Source organism: Macaca thibetana, chromosome 2, assembly GCF_024542745.1.
Source record: "Macaca thibetana thibetana isolate TM-01 chromosome 2, ASM2454274v1, whole genome shotgun sequence".
NCBI lineage: Eukaryota > Metazoa > Chordata > Mammalia > Primates > Cercopithecidae > Macaca > Macaca thibetana.
Genome location: NC_065579.1, coordinates 90783376 through 90794851, shown reverse-complemented (window position 1 = coordinate 90794851; position 11476 = coordinate 90783376).

Sequence of the window (11476 nt, the reverse complement as noted above, 5' to 3'; positions counted from 1 at the left end):
TTCAAAAGGCTTAGATGCAGCAGTTGGGCTGTTAGAGGGAACTGTGTCAGTTTCTGCCCACTGAGGTTGGCTTCTCAGCAGAGAAGCAGTTCTGCTTTAGTGCCACCACTGTCAATCTGGTTTAATCTGAGTGCTGACCATATGTGGGCAACCTTATGCCTGTCATCTCATTACAATCTTTACAGCTATCCAGGGAGGACGGGCTTGTGGGGGCCATGCAGGTTCCCATGGCAGTGAGGACTGCTGGGTGCTCCACCAGCAAAGATGCGTTGTACTCAGGATGGGTATTCGGGCCGCTGCTGAAGCTTTATGGGTCCAATTGGATGCCTGACTTCATCAGGGTGTTGGTACCATGACTTCTCTACTTTTGAATTAGAGGAAAACCAAACCCAGTCTGAATTCCCAAAAAGAAGAAAAGTTTTCACCTTAATCTGCTTTACCCCAACATCACTCTTCTTTGTTTGGAATCTTAATACACTTTGAGGAGTTATTTTCTTTTTTTAGATCATCCCGTCTACAGGGATATCAGGGAAAAGCTCATCTGTTTATTGCCAGCTGCAGGAACACTGTGTGACTTAATTTTGCCCAGTTGGATGTTGGCTGGCTTAACAACTAGGGCAGAGCTAAACTGAGGTTGCTTTGCTTCAGTGTTGATGCCTGTTGATGCGTCTGAGTGCTGCTCTGTTTTCTCTGGATGACCCCATGAGCTTAACATTCCATGTTATAAATGACACCTCTAGATCTGTCCATGTCATTGTTCAAAAACGTTCAGTATCTGCGGAAGGTTTGTTTCGGTTCTTACTAACTGGTTCTGTGGCCTTGGGCTAGTTGCTTACCTTCTCTGGCCTCCAGTTATATTTTACAGCTGGGGAAACTGGGCTACTATCCTTTCAGTTCTAAAATGCAAAGATCTGCACCCACACAGCTTTTGCATCCCACACACATGTCCTCTTTAGATTGGATCTGTGGTGTTACTTTTGTTTACAGAAGATGTGTATTTCAACACAAGCAGTTTGTGAGAATTTTTACCAGCAAGTCTAATCATCGTGTAAATGACCATGTCTTAACTATTTATGTAATGTCCTTCCTCAGTCTGGTGGATGTAAACCTCCAATAAACAGCACAGTGGAGCTATTTAGCTTATTTAGTTCTTCTTGAGAAATAAATTGAAAAGAAATTAAGAAGGCTGGGTGTGGTGGCTCACGCCTGTAATCCCAGCACTTTGGGAGGCCCAGGCAGGTGGATCACTTGAGGACAGGAGTTTGAGACCAGGCTGGCCAACATAGCCCTGTCTTCACTAAAAATACAAAAAATTAACTGGGCATGGTAGTACATGCCTGTAATCCTAGCTACTAGGGAGGCTGAGGCAGGAGAGTCGCTTGAACCTGGGAAGCAGAGGTTGCAGTGAGCCAAGATCGTACCACTGCACTTCAGCCTGAGTGACAGATCAAGACTCTGTCTCAAATAAATAAATAAAAAGAAATAAAGAAGAATTAAACATTAAAATAATTAAATTAAGAAGTAAAAGAAATTTATTTCTTCTTGAGAAATTTGGGTAATGTGTCTTTCATGGGATCTATCCATTTCATTTAAGTTGTCTCCTTTGCTGGCATAAAATTATTCATACTATTTCCTTATTATTATTTTACATAAACAGCTCCAGTGTTTCCCAAGTGTATCATCTCTCCTGAATATGAATGAAGGCTATATATTTTAAAAAACATTTCTTTTCAAATTATTTTACTGGCTTGCCATTTAATTATGTGTTGGACATGGAGGTTGTCTTATCAAGAAGTCAAAATCATTTAAAACCACTTTCTGAAGAATCTGCAGGCTGTTTGCCTCCTTGTTCCTGTACACAAATGGATCATGGAAGTTTCCACCTCAGATCTCATTTATTAGACTGACCCCTCATCTGATAAACGAAGTGCGAGAGTCTCCAGATCCAGGCACTGACAGATGGTTCAAATATTCCAAGTATCCTTACACCCGTCTAAGATCCATTCAAGCCAAAGTGTGAAGATGTAGAAATGAGATTGATGTGCTTCATCTCTAGAAAAAAGGAGATGGAGTATGCTTTTAGAATGATTTCTGCAACCTCACCAGTAGGAATGGAATGTGGTGAGGGTCTGTCTAGCCTAGTGTATTTTAAAGTATTGCATGACACAGGTCAGTGGACATTAGTGGGGTGGTGAGGGACCTTAGGGTTTGATAACCAGGGAGGGAAAGGAAACTATGAAGTCTTGCGAATATCCAGTCAGCTGAAGGGAAAGTAGCCCCAGAGTACTTGAGGGCTCCCCTTCCAAATGAGTACATCCAAAGAGCTGCCCTGCATATAGCACTGAGAAAAGCAAAACTCAGCCCCAATCAAGGTTACTGTGAATCTCCTCACTGCAACAGACAATTGGGATTAAATATTCAGGCCGCAGGAAACAGCAGCCTGGCCTGGGAGCCATGCCCTCTTGGAATTTTACTGAGTGAGTGATGAAGCCCCAGGGATGTGATCATGGGTGAGTTGGGAGAGTTGGGAGGAAACATGAAACCCGGGGTGAGACTGAAAGAGAAGCTGTCCCTAAGGAGAGCTCTGGTCAAAGCCAACCAGCATCAGATGTCTCAGAGAAGGACAATGCAGGGGACAGGGTGGCGGCATCTGGAGAAGCTCCCCATGCATTGGCACAAAGAGCTGCAGGTGAAGAGAATCCTGTTGGAAAAGGAAAGAGGGCCAACCTGCTTCAGAATTTATGGAAGAAAAGAAAAACCCAAAGGCAGCATGTGAAAAAATGACTGGAAAGCAGAAGAGTTCACCTGGAGGAAAAGTGGTCAGGTGGTTAGAGAGAAAGGTTATTGTTATGGTTGCTGGCAGGTCTGAGGCCTCACCAGCCTTGGGAGCAAATGAGGCTATGTTAATATTAATGCCTGGTGTGCCCTCTGCCAGTGTCCTCAGAGTCCCCAGGGCAGGATGTTACCTGTGCTCATGTACACTGTGGCTACTGTTCCGAATCCTTCCTCCTGTTCCCTGCCCCTGTGGCCCTCCTGCTGTTGCTATCTCCCCAAGGCCCCGCATCACCCTCCTCTGCTGAGGCTGCCCTGGGTCCTGGGGCCTGTTCTGGGCAAGGCAGGTGGCTGGTCCTCCTCTCACTCTGCTGTGCCTTGTCACCTGGATCCCAGAGCTTCACACAGTCTTTGAAACACAGCTCCTTCAGCATTCTCCCTCAACCCTGCGTTCCAACAGCACTTAAACCAGCTGTTCTGGGATTGGGAGCACAGGGGCAGAGGCCATACTGTTCCCTCTTTCTCATTGCCTCCCAGGCCTGTTATGTCCTCCCTGCGGGCTGCGAATGCCTGTGCACAAAACACCTCCTTCCCCATTCACCCACACCCCTGTCTGCCCGTTTGGCAACTTGTACAAATAAACAGATCCTGGAAAAATAAACACACTTCTGAGCAAAATGTGATCCTGGGTCCCAGTTTGGGTTTAGTTGGGTCATGCTGCCATACTTTAAGGGCTGAACATTTAAGGAATCATTTAAGGGCTAATGAAATAGATACGTACAAGTCCAAGGGCTTTATGGTCCCCTTACCCCCACTGAGGGCTGCATATTTTGGTTTCACTAACCACTTTGGCAAAGCAAGAGATATTCTGTGGCAGTGCATTTCAAGCAAATGTGCATCACACCACCTGAGGGTCTTGTTAAAATGCAGAATCTGCTTTTGTAAATTGGGGGTGGGGCCTGAAATTCTGCATTTCTAAGATGCTCCCAGGTGATACTGATGCTGCTGGTCCACTTTGGGTCATAAAGGGGATCAAAATATGCTACCCCCAAATATGACACTTTGTCACAGGAATTATTTTAAGCTGAAGGTATTTGAGAAACAGCAGATGAAAGAAAAGATCTCTATCCTCTCCCTATTTACGTAAAAGTGGACATAAATTTTCCTTTGTGAACTTGTTCCTCTCAGTTGTCTTATAACAGGAAGGGCTGAACAACTGTTAATCACCAGAGAGGACTCTAGACTCATATCAGCCCAGAGATGGCTCTGAGAGGAATATGCGTAACAAACCTTACTAAAATAATCTTTATCTTCCACTAGTTTCTCATATATATATATATATATATATATATATCTTTTTTTTGCCATAGAAGCTCAAACCTTTTCCCTTTGTTTTATTACTTCTCCACAAGTTTATCATTCTTTGTTAAAATGGTATATAAGTCTCTGAGTCTGACTACCTTTTTGGGATTTTCACCTCATTTCTGTAAGGCCCTTATATGCATATGAAAGAAACATTTTTTGCCTGTCAATCTGTCTTTTGTCAGTTTATTTGGCAGGGCCCCAATCATTTAACCTAAAGAGTAGAGGAAAAAAGGTTTGTTCCCCTCTAACAGTGGGCAAATTCTAGATCATTTCCTTTGCCACTTCCGTTTGCTGTACTCAAAATCTTTTGTCAAGGGAACTGTGGCTGGATTTTGTGTTTCACTGCATTGATGCCATGTTTTTTTAACATATCACAAATTACTTATTAACTTTATGAAAATAACTACTTACAGGCAACTTGCACTCCCAAAAGGATACTCTGGAATTTCACTATATATCCTTGGTGCTCAGAGTGTGTCCAGGCCCAACAGCATCAGCATCACCTGGGACCTGGTTAGCAATACAGACTGTCAGGCCCCACCTAGACCGACTGAATCAGGACCTGCACTTCAACAAGATTTACAAGTGATTTGTGTGCACATGAACATTTGAGAAGCTCTGCTCTGTAGAACATAGTAAATTGGAAATGGAAGCTTCCAGTTTAACCACTTCAGTAGGATCCTCTAAGGAGACATGTCGGTGACAGCAGGGAAAAATTCAGACCTTGTCTGTCAGTCCTCTTTGTTGTCATGGGGTGTCTGTAGGGTATAACCCAATGTTCTGGGATCTCTGGAAAGAGAGGAAAATGCTTTCTGGTTTGCATGAAGCATGAGGATTTTTCAGACATAATAAAGCCAGCAGAGGAGGAAGTGGTAACTGTGATACAATGATGAGATGGGTGGCCTATACTAGACAAGGGTGAGTAGGAAAACCGAGGGATGCGGGATGAGGATTATCGAGGGGGTCAGGGATAATCTTTAAAAGTGAGAAAAGGAATGTCCACTTAAAAACACTCTTGTAAACAACTGATGCAGTACATAAAACTCATGATAACTCCAAAGTTATCATGAGATGGAGCAGTCAATCACATCTTTAAATTTGCGAGTAGCTTAGAAAAAAGTATCAGGCATCTGTTAGGTGGGTTAGAACAAGGCCTGGCAAATATGTCTCAGTCAGAGACCATACAGGGTTCTGTGCCAGTATACTGGGGCGACTAAAATCAGGAGATAAAAACCAACCCTGGACAGAGGCACTTCTGAGAGAAGAGCAGGAGGAAGTCTCTTAAATTACTCTGTTTCTGATGTCTCAGTCAATGTCATGTTGGTAATAAAGAGGATAGGTAGTGAGGATGTTAATTAGAGATTGGAGTGTCATCAGTGATGACAGTCAATAAACAGCATGGCAGTTTCATTTTATAACCTCGCTCTTATTAATTTCTACAGCTTTGATCAATATAGACATGGGCCAGGCTTCTGAGTTACAAAACAGTAGCATTTTTGAGGCTTAGTGAGAGAGGCTTCATTCCAATTTTTTATTCGTTTACAAAACCTTCCTTGGGGTGTTGGCATAATCAAATGTAAGTTCACAAATGTTTCTCTGGCCTCATCTCTGCATATGAGCAAAATGAGTTTATTCCCAAACAGCCCCTGGAAAATGCCCAGGACAAATGATTATGCAGTGAAAAGTAAAATTATTTCAGCCAGTCTTTCTCTATCTTCCACAGAAGAATAGACATGAATAGTCTCTCAGCACTGCATACTGAAGCCACAAGTGATTAATCTGGTGAAACTACAAAGAAATAAAAAGTTGATAAAAGGGAAAGTATTTTCAGGGGCACCTTTCTGCTAGGAAGAGGGCATTAATAATGTGGTGTTAGATGCACTGACCTTTCTTTTTTAGTCATCTTTTTGTTGTATTGAATATTACCAGATAGTTTAAAACACCTAATTCATTTCGTTTAGTACACATAATTTGTAAATGTTTATAGACAGAGTATGTGTTACTTGGGTCCTATAGCAATTTTGATGATCTCTCATTTATTTTTCTTGTGTTATTATAGCTTTTTAGGAGCCAAGATGAAAATTCTGAAGTTAATACTGACCACAGACATAGGTTTCTTTGCGTTTTAATTAGACACGTGAGTTATTTTAAAATGACTTGGAAAAGGTAAAATCTCTTTAATTGTGATTTAAAAAGACAATATAAAAGAGAAATCTTTTATTTTTTTCTTGATGCTAAACTTGATTAGCGGCTAATCTTATAACAGAGAAAAATAATTATAAGTAATTAGACAGGAAACTTACAGTCACTCTGGTAGCCTTTCTAGCATAATAAAGTGGAGAGCTGATCATTGTGGAATCAGGTTATGTTACTTTATCTAAATTGTGGCAGCAGATAAAAGACCCACTTTCTGAGCATCAAACCTATTAGAGGCAATAACGGCATGCCATGCTGGTGCAGTTACTGAGTTTATTGGCTCACCCCAGAATCAGAGCATCCTAGGATCGATGAGCAGAAATTCTGTTTATCTCCCCAGCAGACCTGTTTGCTTAGATTTGCTGGAGTGTTTCTTTTATTATCCCATCCCTACTGGTTTTTCATTTCAGCCACTATGTGAATGACAAATTCATCCTGCCGAGTCACATTTAACATCGTATTCTCTCTGGCCTTGAGATGTACATCTACTTGGAGGAAATTCAAGGTTACAGGACTTATTTTCTTTATGAACAGGTGAAAAATAAGCACAAGTTGAGTGCTCACTCTAGGCAGAGCAATGCACTGGACATCCTCAGCAATGAGTAAGACATTAATGCCATTTGGCAGGTGGTGAAACTGAGGTTCATAGGGATTAATTAACGTTCCCATGGTCACACAGCTAATAACAGCTTGTCAGAAGTCCTCTGGCCCATGGTCAGTGTTCTTTGCGCTAAAATGAAGCTTTCTCAACCTGAAGCAATGTACTGCTGTCCCCTACCTGTATTAGCCATTCTTCAGAAATGCTACTTTGTCAAATTTCCTGTGGTAGATGGATGTTTGTGATTATATTTTCTTTTCACCTCACTTATCTAATGTATTTAGGAGGTCTTTCGTGTGACGTTTACTGGTGCTGCAATTAGCAATGCTGTTATTTACAGTGAGAACTGGAAGACTGAAGCTAGATATTTGTGTTGATGTCAGGGTTGGGAATTTGTTCCCCAAATCTTGTGTGCTTGCTCTCTGTATTGGGGCAGAGTTGGGAGGTTTGCATAAACCCTGGTCTCTGCTTTTGGAGAGCCTACAGTTTAGTTGAGAGGGAGAATGTTTACACCTACTAAGATGAAGTAACAATTAGCTGAGATGTGCAGCAGGCAAAACCACATCTTCCATATTCTGTGGTAGGTGTTGGTCTCAGGCATTCATGCTAAATTTTGCCTTAATGAATGAGCAGGTCTTCAGAGAAGGGAGCTATCACTGCTAACTTATGAGGACAGAGAAAGTTTGGGAGTAGAGATGGGTCTTAGGCTTTACAAGATGGTGAGGCTTGGATGGGTGGGGGAATGGAGGTGGAGTGGGTTGGAATTGTGAAGGGCCTTATGTGTCAAGCAGAGGAATTTGGGTTTGGACCTCAAGGAGGCTAATAAGGAGCTACTGTAGGTTATTGAGCAGATGGATGGCTTATCAAAAGCAGTGCTTGCTCTTCTGTATGTGTGGGGTTAGACGGGCATTGAGGAGAGACCCTATAAACATTTATATGTTGGTGTATTGAAGTAGAAGCAGCAGTTTTGTCAAGTCCAGGCCAATTTATGTTGCCGTAGGAAGTTAACAGAAAAATAAGGTGTTAATAAGAACATATTTTCCCTGTGTTACTTCCTGGGATGTGGCTGGCTTGGTGGCTGAAGACAGAATTAGCATGTTTAATTTTTACTATCTATGGCTTCATAAACAATTTACTGTTGATATAGGGACAGAATACAGATTGTTATCCTAGATTATACAGGTCGAGTGAGTTTCCCTTATCTAAAATGCTTGGGACCAAAAGTGGTTTTTTATTTTTTTATTTTTTTTTATTTCAAGGAGTTTTTTTTTTTTTTTTTTTTTTTTTTTTTGGATCTTGAAATATTTGCATTATACTTATCAGTTGAGCATCCCAGATCTGAAAATCTGAAGTCTGAAATGCTCCAATGATCATTTCCTTTGGTAGGTATGTCAGTGCTCAAAAAGTTTGCAGGCTTTGGAGCATTTTAGATTTTGTATGTTTGGTTTTCGGATGCTCAACTGGTATGAGGGTGAGCCACATGAAATTTGTTTTTGATGGTTCAAAATTGGTAGAACTACCAGCAATTTCGTATGGTTCCATTTTACTGATTTTGTAAGTAAAGGTATCGCTGGAGCTGAGTGGACTCGGGCAGGCCTGTGGCTTTCTAGTAAGGTTGAGTGGGGTAGGTTCTGGACAGTGGCGCTTAGTGGGAGACTGAAAGTACTCTGTGCAGTTGTCCTGGGGCATGAGCACGTTCCTGGAGACAGCCCCAGGCCTAAAGGATATGCTGTGCTCTCCCTAATGTTCGTTCTCCTTGCCCATGGACCAGGCATTCAAAGTCTTCTTCTTTTTCTCTCTTACCTGTAAAGACTATTTTAAAAGAGGAAAGAGGTCTTGTGGAAGAGAAGATAAAAACCAGTGCATCCCAAGGTTGTATTTTCCTGGTGCTTCCCAGTAGCTTGAGCAGTCATAGCTAGAAGAAGTGCAATTTCAGTAGGTCCCAGTTACGCTAAGGAGGTGGAGACCGAATTCCCACTTTTGCTGCAGACCAAGGAGCTTTTGAATGAGCTTGTGAATGCCTGGGCAGTGGAATGAGCATATCTGATGCTGGTGTGGTGGAGGCTGAGCTGTTCTCTCTTTACATCCTTTTGCAACATGCCCTGGGGTGGAGGCTGCTCTTATGGAGCCCATTCTTTGTTCAGGGATGGGGTGTTCCCAGGTTGCTCTCTTAACCACTAGGGATCAGGGCAAGCTTTGAGTTACGGTCTGCTGAGATTGACTGAGCACAGAAATCCCAGAGAGCACATCCCCTCTTCTCCCTACCCAGCTCTGGGTACCATTGTGCCAAGTCATCCATTACCACACTCAGACTCTGTAATTCCAATGTTTGGGAACTTGAGCCTACTGGTCCTATTGTAATTTGGCCTCTTTGTCACTCTATGTCAACACTCAATACATAAAGCCCATTACTGTCAGTCCTGTTCCATGAGCACTGCTTTATGCCTCCCTGACATCCCATCTTGGACCTTTTAGGAGGGTTCAGGGGCTCTCCTGAACCCCATTCTATGCTAAATGTTCAAACATCCTTAAGGTATTAACTGAATGTTCCTTTGTCCTATTGGTTCTCCCCTGAGGATCCCTCTCCTATTTCTTCCCTGCAATGGATAATTCTTCCTTTCCAGGGACTATAGATTTTGAAGGTAGAGCTCAGAATTTAGCTCCCCAGGTCTGCTTCAGAACTATTACTTTTCTTCCCTCCTATAACACCTTTCCTTAGCTGAGGCTTATATCATCCGGTGATACAATATACACCCTTGCTTTGCCACTGTCATATAGTGGCTGGCCATTCATTTCTCCATGTTACCAGTGTCTTCATCTCCACGTTGAGTCTTACCTTCATCTGTACTGACCTCAGTGGCCATGTGGACAACTGGTCCAGCCCTATGTCTTGGTTCCTTTGCTATGTACTGGGTGGCCTCCACCTCTTCAGGTGTTGAAAGCCCAACTCAAATCTTCTCTTCCTAGCACTCTTGGTTGCTCATTCTCCTGGTACTTCATTGGATTTCATTACATCCTCTTTATGCCTCTAGGTTTTCCTGGTAGGTCTGCCCTCTTGTGACCACAGCCAGTAGTTGATCCTTTGGGCCTCCCTATGCTTTTCCCACATCTGCTTGGAAAAAGCTGTGTCCAGGATATAGGCTAAAATCTCTTTCTCTGTCCCTATACTGAGTCTTCTGAGAAAATAATCAGGACTTCATTTACTTAGTCTGACAGTATGTATCAAGGATCCTACTGTGTGTGAAGCACATAAGAAAAACCAACAAGAACACCAGCCCTTTTGTGCACATGAGTTTGACGGTCACCTTCCTTGACACCCTTCCTCGGTTCCCCAACGCAGGAAATACAAGCTAGTATTCCTTCTGTAGCTCTCTTTCTTTCTCTCAACATCGGCTATCTCAGACAAAAATGGAGGCAGATTAATTAAAGAGGCTGTGAGAAGAAAGGGGATAACAGATGTCCATATACAGTTTAACTATAAATGTGATTGTTAAGCTCATAAATTTGTGGCGTGTGGGAAGATCAGTATCAGCCGCTACCTTGTCATCTCATCTGACACCTGCATCTAGATGGAAATCATCTCAGAACAGATTGTACATTATAATTAAAAAACAAAAAACATTCTGTGTAGATTTGCTGGGCCAAAATCCCATCCTGGCACAACTGGAGTTTCTGCTACAGTTGATTCAAGTACACTTATAAATGATTATCTTAAATTTCTTTTTAAAGGAAGCATAAACAGCAGATTCTTCCATGTAGGATATGACATATAGGTCCTTAGGGTAACTTTAATAATTGTCATCCCACCCTTGTGGCTCAACTGAGTGACACATTCTGTTCTTTTCCAATTTCTCTTCCTGACCTGGATAGAAACTGAGGAAATTAAACCACTCCTGCCTCAGCTGCTTTACTCTGGCTGGGCATAGTCAATCAGGAAATACAAAAGTCTTGTTTTATTCATGTACATTCTCATTATTTAAGCTCTGAACCTTGGTTTCTTTACTTTTTTTATAAGAAGAGGGAAAGCCATCTGGACAAGGAAATTTTTACACCTAGATTGAAACCTCCTTCAATTTTCCTATACTAACTCTAATGCAAGTGGATCTCAGTCAGAGCTTTAAGAAATAACTACCATATCATGTTGGCCCATGAGTTCTTGTGATGCCAGGTGAAGCTGTGCACAGTAGACTTCTACCTTATTGATAGATTATACTACTAATAAAGTGAAATTATAATATAAAATAGATATTAAAATCATAAGGATGGTGTTAATAACTAGCAACTATTGTGTCCTTACCATGTGTCAGACACTCTCTTAGGTAAGTTGTAATTTGATCATTTATTCTTCACAAAAACCCTGGGAGAGAGGTGTAGCATTCTTACTTTATAAATGAAAAAAAAAATTGAAATACAAATAATTTGCCCAAGTTCGCACAAGTAGTCTGTGTCCGTGCCGGGATTAAAATCCAGATCTGTCTTAAACCCTGTGACCATAACCTCTTCGCATACTACTCAACCTTGAGTGAGTTCAAAATCAAGCTGAAA